The sequence below is a fragment of the Sycon ciliatum genome, chromosome 7, assembly GCF_964019385.1.
Source record: "Sycon ciliatum chromosome 7, ocSycCili1.1, whole genome shotgun sequence".
In the NCBI taxonomy this organism is placed as follows: Eukaryota; Metazoa; Porifera; class Calcarea; order Leucosolenida; family Sycettidae; genus Sycon; species Sycon ciliatum.
The window spans coordinates 14,579,258-14,590,333 of NC_088649.1; positions in this window are offsets into that span (position 1 = coordinate 14,579,258).

An 11,076-nucleotide genomic window follows, 5' to 3' on the forward strand; every position below is an offset into this window, starting at 1 on the left:
AACCAGCACATCTTGCACCACAACGTCAACACCAACCATATACCCTTCGACAGACAAGGACCTACTCCATCGGACACGCACACACAAACAGGCACCGAGATTCCCCCATCAACAGTGCCCTCACCTTCTACAACTCACTCCCTATCGACATCACAACCCAACCTCGTAGAAATTCTTTCCGAAACAATGCATCCAGTCTTCTTTTGAGCAGTACCTGTTCCTGCTCCGCGCATCCCCCCTGGTTCCTGATATCTTGAACGTGTACTTAACTATCTCGATCACCCCTGCTAACGTTATTGCCCCCGCTTGTTTTTCATGATCCATTGCTTCTTGCCTCCCCGGTTAATTTCCATCTAGCTGTTTCTGGCTAGTACCAGTTCTATCACACTTATCAATCGTCCTTATTGGCGTCACGCCATCGTGGAATAAAAGAATAATAAATATACCACGAAATTCGCTATATGCGAGTTCGTTATTAACAGCTAAAATAGAAGCCTCTTGTACATGTACGAGTGCATGTAAATCTACATGGCATTTTTTTCTTCAGACTTTTCCCGTTTGTCTCTTTCCCTCAAACTAGTGAAGATTATTATTATTTGAAATTCAGATGTTGAGCCATAAATAAATGTAGAAAGGAAAAGGACATATGGATACGAGTTAAGAGTAACTCTCCATCACTATAACTGGATACTATATACAGTCAGAAAGTGCAATAACTAGGCACAAAACTGACAAGAGTACTGAGACATTCGACGTCCTGACACCTTGTCAGTTTTGTGCCTAGTTATTGCACTTTCTGACTGTATATAGTATCCAGTTATAGTGATGGAGAGTTACTCTTAACTCATCCATATGTCCTTTTCCTTTCTACATTTAGTTATGGCTCAACATCTGAATTTCAAATTGCACACCTGATGAGCCGTCACGAACCATACGGCGAAACGTACGTCGTGTGAAACAACTTGTTTTGTAGTCAACTAGTCCATCACAATGTCATGCATGAGGAGTACTGTAAGAGTTTGGCTTTCGGCTTGTACAATTCGTTTTCGCAAAGCTTCCCCTTTCTGTACTTATCTTTGATATTTATGACCCGCCCAAGTTGGGTGGTGTGCTGCTTTGCTGCTTCGAATTGTAGTTAGACCACTTTGTCAAATATCGTACTGGTCTCGTCATCGTCCAGTAACAATCGACATTCTTTGTTCCGTTAGGACTGTGGCTTTTGCTCGTTTTCGTTGCGCTTGCCTTCCCCTCTTTGGTCTTTTCATAACCTTGAACCTTCCAAGTTGGAAGACTGTCGGTTAGCGCTACGGAGATGTGTTGAAGCTAGGTGTCAGGGCGTCGAATGTCTCAGTACTCTTGTCAGTTTTGTGCCTAGTTATTGCACTTTCTGACTGTATATAGTATCCTCCAAAAAGCCAACGCATATGGCCGATTGGTTTGCAGGCCTGCCTGCGAATCATGAGGTCCCGAGTTCAAGACCCGCGCTGGTAGCAGGGAGCGTGTAAAAAGACTTTTTACGCGTGCTGAACTGCGCCGACACCCACGGTCAACTGGGTACTCACAGCTCGGAGTGAGAATAACAAGGATGCAGTTTACAGGGTTATGGGCCGTTACACGCCCGATTGGTTGAGAGACTAACCTCCTCTCCCCTCACTCACTTGTGAGGTCTGCATTCGCCACTAAGGTTAATAGGCATAGTGGTGGCCTGCGGATGCGAAGGCTAGTTTGTGTGTTTCTGAACATTCAAGCGATGCCGACGCGGATCCCGCGAATATTAATTATCATTATATAGTATTTTGAATAACATAAAAATCCTTAAAAATTCCATGAACTCGTTGTTGTCTGGCCATGTCTGCATCGATTATACTCCTAATTGCACTAATATAGTATCCAGTTATAGTGATGGAGAGTTACTCTTAACTCGTATCCATACGTCCTTTTCCTTTCTACAATATTATTATTATTATTATTATTATTATTATTATTATTATTATTATTGGCAGTGAAGAACGTGGAAGAAAGAAAAAATGTGATATGGAAAAAAATGATGAACAAAATTTTTTTGTACTTCGAACTAGTTTTCGCACAACACTCCTCAGGAAGCTACGTTGTACTAATGAAAAACAATCCAGAAAGATACTAATAAAGAGAAATGGAGTGAGAAGAAACAACACCTATGAAAATGATAATCCTAGCACTAAGGTAATAACAGGAAAAACTGCGAAAGCAATTAACGAACTTGTAAGGACTACTAGTATACTGTGACACAAGATATGACACCATGGCCAACCAGAGCCAAACCGACAGAACAAGCTGCCACTAAAACAATTTCAAACGAATAATGCTGTCCTTCTGGACACACAGATCAGGCTTATGAATACGTTGACAAACAGCTTCTAACACACTCAACTGCAACTTATAACCATGACGAGCACGGCACAAAACAGAAAAAGAAGAATCAGAATACACCTTGCAACAATCAGGACGAGATGCAAGATGCTTATACACTGATGACTTCCTACTAGAAAACACACGCTCGCTGTTTGTCAACGTATTCATAAGCCTGATCTGTGTGTCCAGAAGGACAGCATTATTCGTTTGAAATTGTTTTAGTGGCAGCTTGTTCTGTCGGTTTGGCTCTGGTTGGCCATGGTGTCATATCTTGTGTCACAGTATACTAGTAGTCCTTACAAGTTCGTTAATTGCTTTCGCAGTTTTTCCTGTTATTACCTTAGTGCTAGGATTATCATTTTCATAGGTGTTGTTTCTTCTCACTCCATTTCTCTTTATTAGTATCTTTCTGGATTGTTTTTCATTAGTACAACGTAGCTTCCTGAGGAGTGTTGTGCGAAAACTAGTTCGAAGTACAAAAAAATTTTGTTCATCATTTTTTTCCATATCACATTTTTTCTTTCTTCCACGTTCTTCACTGCCTTCGTATCCACTCGTTTTTTGAAAACAATTATTATTATTATTATTATTATTATTATTATCATTATTTTCACTAGTTTGAGGGAAAGAGACAAACCGGGGAAAAGTCTGAAGAAAAAATTGACTGTCACCACCAGGACTCGAACCAGGGACCCTCGCTTGTAGCTAGCGATGCTCTAACCACTGAGCTATGGTGTAGTCGTCATCCCAGCAGAGACTGTTCAACATTTTCTTCAGACTTCGTAACTCGCACTTCCTGTGAATCCACACAGGCGGGTGGGACGCAGCCCTCACTGTACCCACACACTTCACGTACACTCTAGCACGCGGGGAGCCCCAAGTCATAACATCTTCACTAGTTTGAGGGAAAGAGACAAACCGGGGAAAAGTCTGAAGAAAAAATTGACTGTCACCACCAGGACTCGAACCAGGGACCCTCGCTTGTAGCTAGCGATGCTCTAACCACTGAGCTATGGTGTAGTCGTCATCCCAGCAGAGACTGTTCAACATTTTCTTCAGACTTCGTATTAATTAAACTCACACTTCCTGTGAACCCACACAGGCGGGTGGGACGCAGCCCTCACTGTACCCACACACTTCACGTACACTCAAGCACGCGGGGAGCCCCAAGTCATAACATCATCACTAGTTTGAGGGAAAGATTATTATTATTATTATTATTATTCAAAGGATCAATCTGGGAAGTGAACTGCCTGAAAAGAGAAAAAACGCCAGACCCACCAGGACTCGAACCTGGGACCCTGCTTGTCATGAGCAATGCTCTAACCACTGAGCTATGGGACCAGGCTGAACCTAGAAGGCGCTGACAAGTTTTTCACTCCAAAGGCAGCTCACTTCCCAGATTGATCCTTTGAATTTGAAGTTCTCCCAATCCTTTCCAAATTATTATTATTATTATTATTATTCAAAGGATCAGTCAGGGAAGTGAACTGCCTGAAAAGAGAAAAAAACGCCAGACCCACCAGGACTCGAACCTGGGACCCTGCTTGTCATGAGCAATGCTCTAACCACTGAGCTATGGGACCAGGCTGAACCTAGAAGGCGCTGACAAGTTTTTCACTCCAAAGGCAGCTCACAACACGTGCCACACATACTGATGGCACTTGGGTCTTTTTCCCTCCCCCAGGGGACCAACCACGGTCAGTTTCTGGAAACTACCAGAGGTGAAAGAAAGTGATTAAATTTGGAAAGGATTGGGAGAACTTCAAATTCAAAGGATCAGTCAGGGAAGTGAACTGCCTGAAAAGAGAAAAAACGCCAGACCCACCAGGACTCGAACCTGGGACCCTGCTTGTCATGAGCAATGCTCTAACCACTGAGCTATGGGACCAGGCTGAACCTAGAAGGCGCTGACAAGTTTTTCACTCCAAAGGCAGCTCACAACACGTGCCACACATACTGATGGCACTTGGGTCTTTTTCCCTCCCCCAGGGGACCAACCACGGTCAGTTTCTGGAAACTACCAGAGGTGAAAGAAAGTGATTAAATTTGGAAAGGATTGGGAGAACTTCAAATTCAAAGGATCAGTCAGGGAAGTGAACTGCCTGAAAAGAGAAAAAAACGCCAGACCCACCAGGACTCGAACCTGGGACCCTGCTTGTCATGAGCAATGCACGTGTTGTGAGCTGCCTTTGGAGTGAAAAACTTGTCAGCGCCTTCTAGGTTCAGCCTGGTCCCATAGCTCAGTGGTTAGAGCATTGCTCATGACAAGCAGGGTCCCAGGTTCGAGTCCTGGTGGGTCTGGCGTTTTTTTCTCTTTTCAGGCAGTTCACTTCCCTGACTGATCCTTTGAATTTGAAGTTCTCCCAATCCTTTCCAAATTATTATTATTATTGAAGAAGGGCTGAGGCTTCCTGCAGCTTCATCTGTGAAAAGAATTCGGGTGGACACACCCATTCCCATAGCGCTGCATATCACATCCGAACCAGTTCCGTTATTTTACAACGTTTCGGCACTTGGCCATCATCAGGTAATAACAATGAATACCGTGGAAGCCACACAAGAGCAGTATATACGCAGAGTGTAGCGCCAAAAAAGATGCGAATTATGTCACCTAGTATGACAGAGAGAGAGAAAAAGGCGCAACTAGCACATCACGGAGGAGAAGCAGCAAAAGGTAGCGCGCATTGTGCTCTGTGAATGGCGTTCTTCTTCTCCGTGATGTGCACAGTTGCACCTTCTCTCTCTTCCCCCCCCCCCTCTGTATAGAGGTGACATAACTCGCATCATTTTATTTTTTGGCGCTACACTCTGTGCAACGCCATTCACAGAGCACAATGCGCGCTACCTTTTGCTGCTTCTCCTCCGTGATGTGCTAGTTGCGCCTTTTTCTCTCTCTCTGTCATACTAGGTGACATAATTCGCATCTTTTTTGGCGCTACACTCTGCGTATATACTGCTCTTGTGTGGCTTCCACGGTATTCATTGTTATTACCTGATGATGGCCAAGTGCCGAAACGTTGTAAAATAACGGAACTGGTTCGGATGTGATATGCAGCGCTATGGGAATGGGTGTGTCCACCCGAATTCTTTTCACATTATTATTATTATTATTATTATTGCATCATCATCATCTCGTGGCAAGCAATGCCAATATTGAATGAGAGAGGGGTGATAGCCAACCACGGCCAAATCAACAAAAGAAAAGTAGTAGACATACATGTATAAGAAAGAAGAAAGAAAGAAGATAAATCAAGAGATACGACTCTTTACAAAGTGGCCCAGAAGTGAATACCTAGCGAAGTATAGTAGCAAAAGTGGAAAGTCTTTGGCAAGTCTTGAGGTCCTGTGACAGCAACGACCAATGTGTATATGCCAAAAATAGAGGGGACTTCAGAAGAGTGGCTGTGCGAGAGATAGGGAAGCAGAGAGAGTTTCGGGTAGCTGAGGACTGATGAAACCAGTTAAGCTGGGATAAAACATGAGTTGGTGCAAGACCAAGACGAATTTTAGGAATTAGTTTACATGATGAAAGTCTGAGCCTGTTAGAGAGAGGACAGCTGGATGCGATAGCATAGACATTAGGGATGTTTAGTCTCACGTAATCCGTGGGTACTTTACGTGTGTGTACCACGTGATACTCAGTGACCCACGTACAGACGTTTTCTGATCCACGACATACCGTGTATGGAGGCTCACCCACGTTCCGCTAGAACGTGGGTGAAAATCAGAATGGAGCGCATTTTGCGAGCTGCGAGGGTGCTCAGCTGAAGAAGTTTCCGAAGCACGAAATCACAATATTCGATGAGCTTCTTAGGCCGGGTAGCTTCGTCTTTGACCAGGTTTGGGCCTTTCGCTTCATGCTTTTGTTTGTTCCGTGTGACTAAACACAACATTGCAACGTGGATGCCCTTCATCCATTTTTACGTGGATCACCCACGTACGCGTTTCCGTTACGTGAGAACTAAACCTCCCTAATATGAGAGGGCGTCAAACGGGGAATAGCAAAGACAGCGCGAATTAAGCTACGATGTGTGACTTCGAGATGATTCGTGGGCGATGTGCTGATGTCAGCCCAAATGGAGGAACAGTAGTCAAATACCGGCACAACATAGCATTATACAGCATTAAACGGCAATCACGGGGAAAATGAGATAAGTGAGAGGAGAGGAAGCCAACAATAGAACTTGCACGTTTCTCCAGATACGTAATGTGGGGATCAAAGGACAGATGCTGATCCAGGATAATCCCAAGGTGTTTGTGCTGATCGACTATTGAGAGACAGGTACGGTCATCAGGGAACGTGAAAGGCGAGGGACTTAATACAGACAAGTCACTATTGGGACGAGGAGGAAAGCAGAGAATAGCGGTTTTAGACGCGTTCGGCTTCAGCTTCCAGAGCATCATCCAATTGACAACTTTGTTGATGTGGGTCTGCAATGTGACAGATGCAGCTGAAAGTGAAGAGGAGGAAACATGCAGTGCTGTATCATCTGCGTAGAGGTAGGTATGTGGCAGGGAGGCCAGATCGTTTACATAAATGATGAAAAGCAGAGGACCTAATATAGAACCTTGGGGGACACCAGACTCTACTGTGGCTGGGCGAGACAGATGTCCCCTGACACGAACACACTGGCTGCGGCCAATCAAGTAGCTAGTGAGCCAATTGTAAACGTTCCCAGAAAGCCCGAATGCTCTTAGCTTACAGAGTAGACCTCTAGTCCATACTGAGTCGAAGGCCTTGCTAAGATCAAAGAAGCAGAGCAAGCTAAATTTTCGAGTGTCCTTGGATTGATGTAAGGCCTGTACCAAACGCAACAGCTGCCAAAACGTGGAGTCCCCATGACGAAAACCAGACTGGGAAGGGCTGAGGAGAGGGTTCACTTGAGGATAGACATGATCAAAGACTACACGTTCACAAAGTTTGGATATAGTTGATAAAAGAGAAATAGGCCGGTAGTTGGTTGCACTTAAGTGAGAGCCCTTGTTCTTATATATGGGTGTGACTATTGAGTGCTTCCAGAGGGAGGGAAATACGCCCGTGCAAAATGTCATGTTGAAAAGGAGACTATACGCGATTGCTGGAGAAAGAAGTCGAAGAAGCTCATGACTGATGCCATCAACGCCCGTGGCCTTCTTCAGCTTTAATTGACTAATATATTTCTTGATGCGGCAGGGGGTTGTGAAAACAGAGGTAAGTGGAGGTATGTGGTGTTGTGGGAAGTCAGGCACAGACCAAGAAGGATCATCTTTGGTCCCGAAGTTTACGAACTGCGTATTTAGCGCATCAGTAATGGCAACCGGATCCGTATGAACAGTATTCTCCTCACAGAGCTGGGCTACGCCATTACTATCCGAAGAGGCAGTAGTACCTGATCGTGCTTGACGGGCAAACTGAAAAAGGTTGGGTGCTGGAAGGTTGCTGTGGGCTGAGCTGAGGGACGTCAATGAGGAGATAAACTCACGATGGGCTTTGCGAGACACATTCCGGGCCTTGTTCCGCTCAGATTTGTAATGGGTGAGGTTGTCAGGAGGGGGGTACTTCTTGTACAGGCTGTAGGAGTCTCGCTTGAGCTTTAACTGAATTCTTAGTGCCGGAGTGAGCCACGGGGGATTAACTTTATTGCGGCCTGGACGTGATGATTGGACTTTCGCTGGCAAGAAGGAGGAGCATACATTAAATAAAGCGTGGTAGATAAGAAAGCTATCAGGGTAGTATCCACATTTTGATCTTGGACATGTAGAACCAGAGGCCAGTCAACATTGGCAATAGCAGCTTGGATATCCGAAGCAGAATCCGAGGTCAGTCGGGAGAGGTAAAATTGGCGAAAGTTCGGGATGGGTGTTGAGGTACTACTTGGAGTTCGAGAGGGCGTGGATATCGGTGATACTAGAGTACGGGGGAGGGTCAATCTACTAAGCACAATAGAATGGTCGGACTGCCCAAGCGGTGCCTCAGTGCAGAGGGAGAATACATTGCCAGGTCGATCGCTTATGATCAAATCTAGAGCAGTGCCAGCGGAGCCCAATGCACCATGGGTTGCGAACCTCACGGGTTGGGTTAGAGCATACATATTCAGAACACATGAAAGTTGATGGCCCGGATTGTCGGTAGCAGAACCATACCAAGCGGCAGACTTCGCATTGAAATCACCCATGACTAGGATGGAAGTGGAGAGTTTTCGAATCCGTGACAGACATTGTTGCAGGGAAGTCATGAAAGAGTCCACCTGTGCAGAGCTATTGTTTGGGGGGGGGGGGCGGTAAACAGCGCCAACAATCAGACAGTTGGAGGACGAGCCCTGTGAAACCCTTGCTTCCACACACGTGGCTTCAAAACCTGGAATATGGAGGTCAGTACGGTGGCGTAGCGACGTAAACATCCCTGATTTAGCAAGAATGGCAACGCCTCCATATGCCCGGGCGTCAGTTGCAACTACTCGATTGTCCTCATCAGGGAGTAGTACAATATATATGGTATTGTACTACTCCCTGGTCCTCATTATAATAATATACTACACGTATAATTGACCTTTTTGGTCCCTTTCTTTTCTATAAATTAATTCATGGCTAGGTGTTGGCGGATAATGCCGGCATTATATCGAGCATTATACACCACCCGGAGCATTACGAGCATTATAAAGCATTACGAGGCCAAAAATGGCATTATACGACTTTCTACATGACTGCATAGTAGATCTACACACATCGTCAATTCGTCATGTACAGATTAGGATCGGCTATAGCGTAGGTCTTTGATTGGCAACATTTATTACTCTACGCGATGACAAGCGATAGACCACCGTCCGTACACATCATGCATGGTACCAAACTGCGGCACGCATCGCCAGGCCCATGCCCAGTATACTGCATGCAGCAGTAGTGCTAGCTAGCTGTGGTCCAGCACAGTGTGAAAACTCTCGCAGAAACTAACTTCCGGTCCCGGAAGTCTATCTTCGGCCAGCAACTAATTACTTACTTTTTGAAGATCCAGGTAACAACGCCGAACCAACGAAACAAATGTGAGCCAGCATGGAACGGTGGAGGTGCACACACGCACACATTCCAGACCTTACCCGGTTACTGTCCACAATGTTACAAAAACATTCTTCATCGAAGCAAGAGTCCATGTCTTTGTCAAAGAGTGACGCTGGACTTTCACCTGACATTGACCATTGTGTAAGACCAGCTAACTAGCAGCCAACGCTGATGGCTGACTCGCCGCGATGCCGTTCTTGGGACTGGGAGGAAGCTGGGCTTTCTCCAGATGAGCTTTTGGCGGAGTCCTCTGATGATAGTGACGTCGTCGAGTTGGAAACTGCAGATCCTGCCGCGATAGCGAGGAAGCGGTCTTTTCAGAAAACAGCTATTACCAAGTCTGAAAATGTTTCGAAAAGGACGCGGGTAGCTCATGGACAGAGCACTGAAGTGGCCATCAGTGCCGAAACACGGGTGCGGGAGTTCCCAGATGAGCCGCTCAAAAGCGACTGTGGCAAGTTAGTGTGCCTGGCATGCTATACAACATTGTCAGGGAAGAAGAGTATTGTCCCATATTGCTACCGCGAGACACAAACAAGGAAAGTCCTGTTTGGAGAGGGAAACTCAGTGGCAGAAGCTGGTCATGGAGTCCTTCTTGGCGTATCCTCTTTGTGCCGCCTCAATTGACTGTATGTGTTTGTACCTAGCGTACATGTTTACCTGATATTGTATTATGTGTTTATCATAGCATTGGTGCAATATTATAGCGTTTTTCTTAGCCCAATACCGCAAGGTTCAGGTGTTTATATTCCATCCGGCGGAGCATTATCAGCATTATTTGCAGCATTATATGGCCTTTTGTGGAGCATTATATGGCCTTTTGTGGAGCATTACTGAGAACGTTATATCCCATATTACCGAGCATTATCCGCCAACACCTATTCATGGCTCTCCATCCGAGTTCTTTAATACCCACACTAATTGGTGACCACACCATCAACTGTATCAAATTCAAAAAGATTGCTCCACTCAATAAATACTAATAATTATGTAAAGAGAAAAGGACCCATAAGTCACTAGTTATGACTGTTAGCAACTTGATAGCAAGAGTACATACCCCCCCCCCCCCCCGGGGGGGGGGGGTATGTACTCTTGCTAACAGTCCACCAAGGTAACGAGATAATGCAGTCAATCGTAGTCCCCCCCCCCCCCTTCCCAATCTGTACTCTCTTGTACCATCATCCTTCAATGCGACGGACCCCACGATAGGCGGCCAGCCTTTGGGTCATCCTAATAAAGTTATTATTATTATTATAAACAGTATGACAACAAGGCTTGAAGCTAGGACAAGGATATTGAGACATTCCACGACGTCGTGGAATGTCTCAATATCCTTGTCCTAGCTTCAACACATCTACGAAGCGCAATCCCACAACCTTCCAACTAAGCTACTTGGAAGGCTCAGGCGCGGAAAGTTCCGTGACGGGAAGGGATGCGCCACGAAGATCATGTGCACGACCTATGTCCCTGGGCAACAAAGAATGTCGAACGTTACCGTGGTTACGGGATGATGATGACGAAACTACACGTAGTAAGAGCTTTTCTCTTTACATATTACACTAGTACTATTGACTCGGATACTGAGCCAGTAATAAATTATTTTATGTGAAAGAGAGAAGAATACACACGAGAACGAGGTATGCAGCA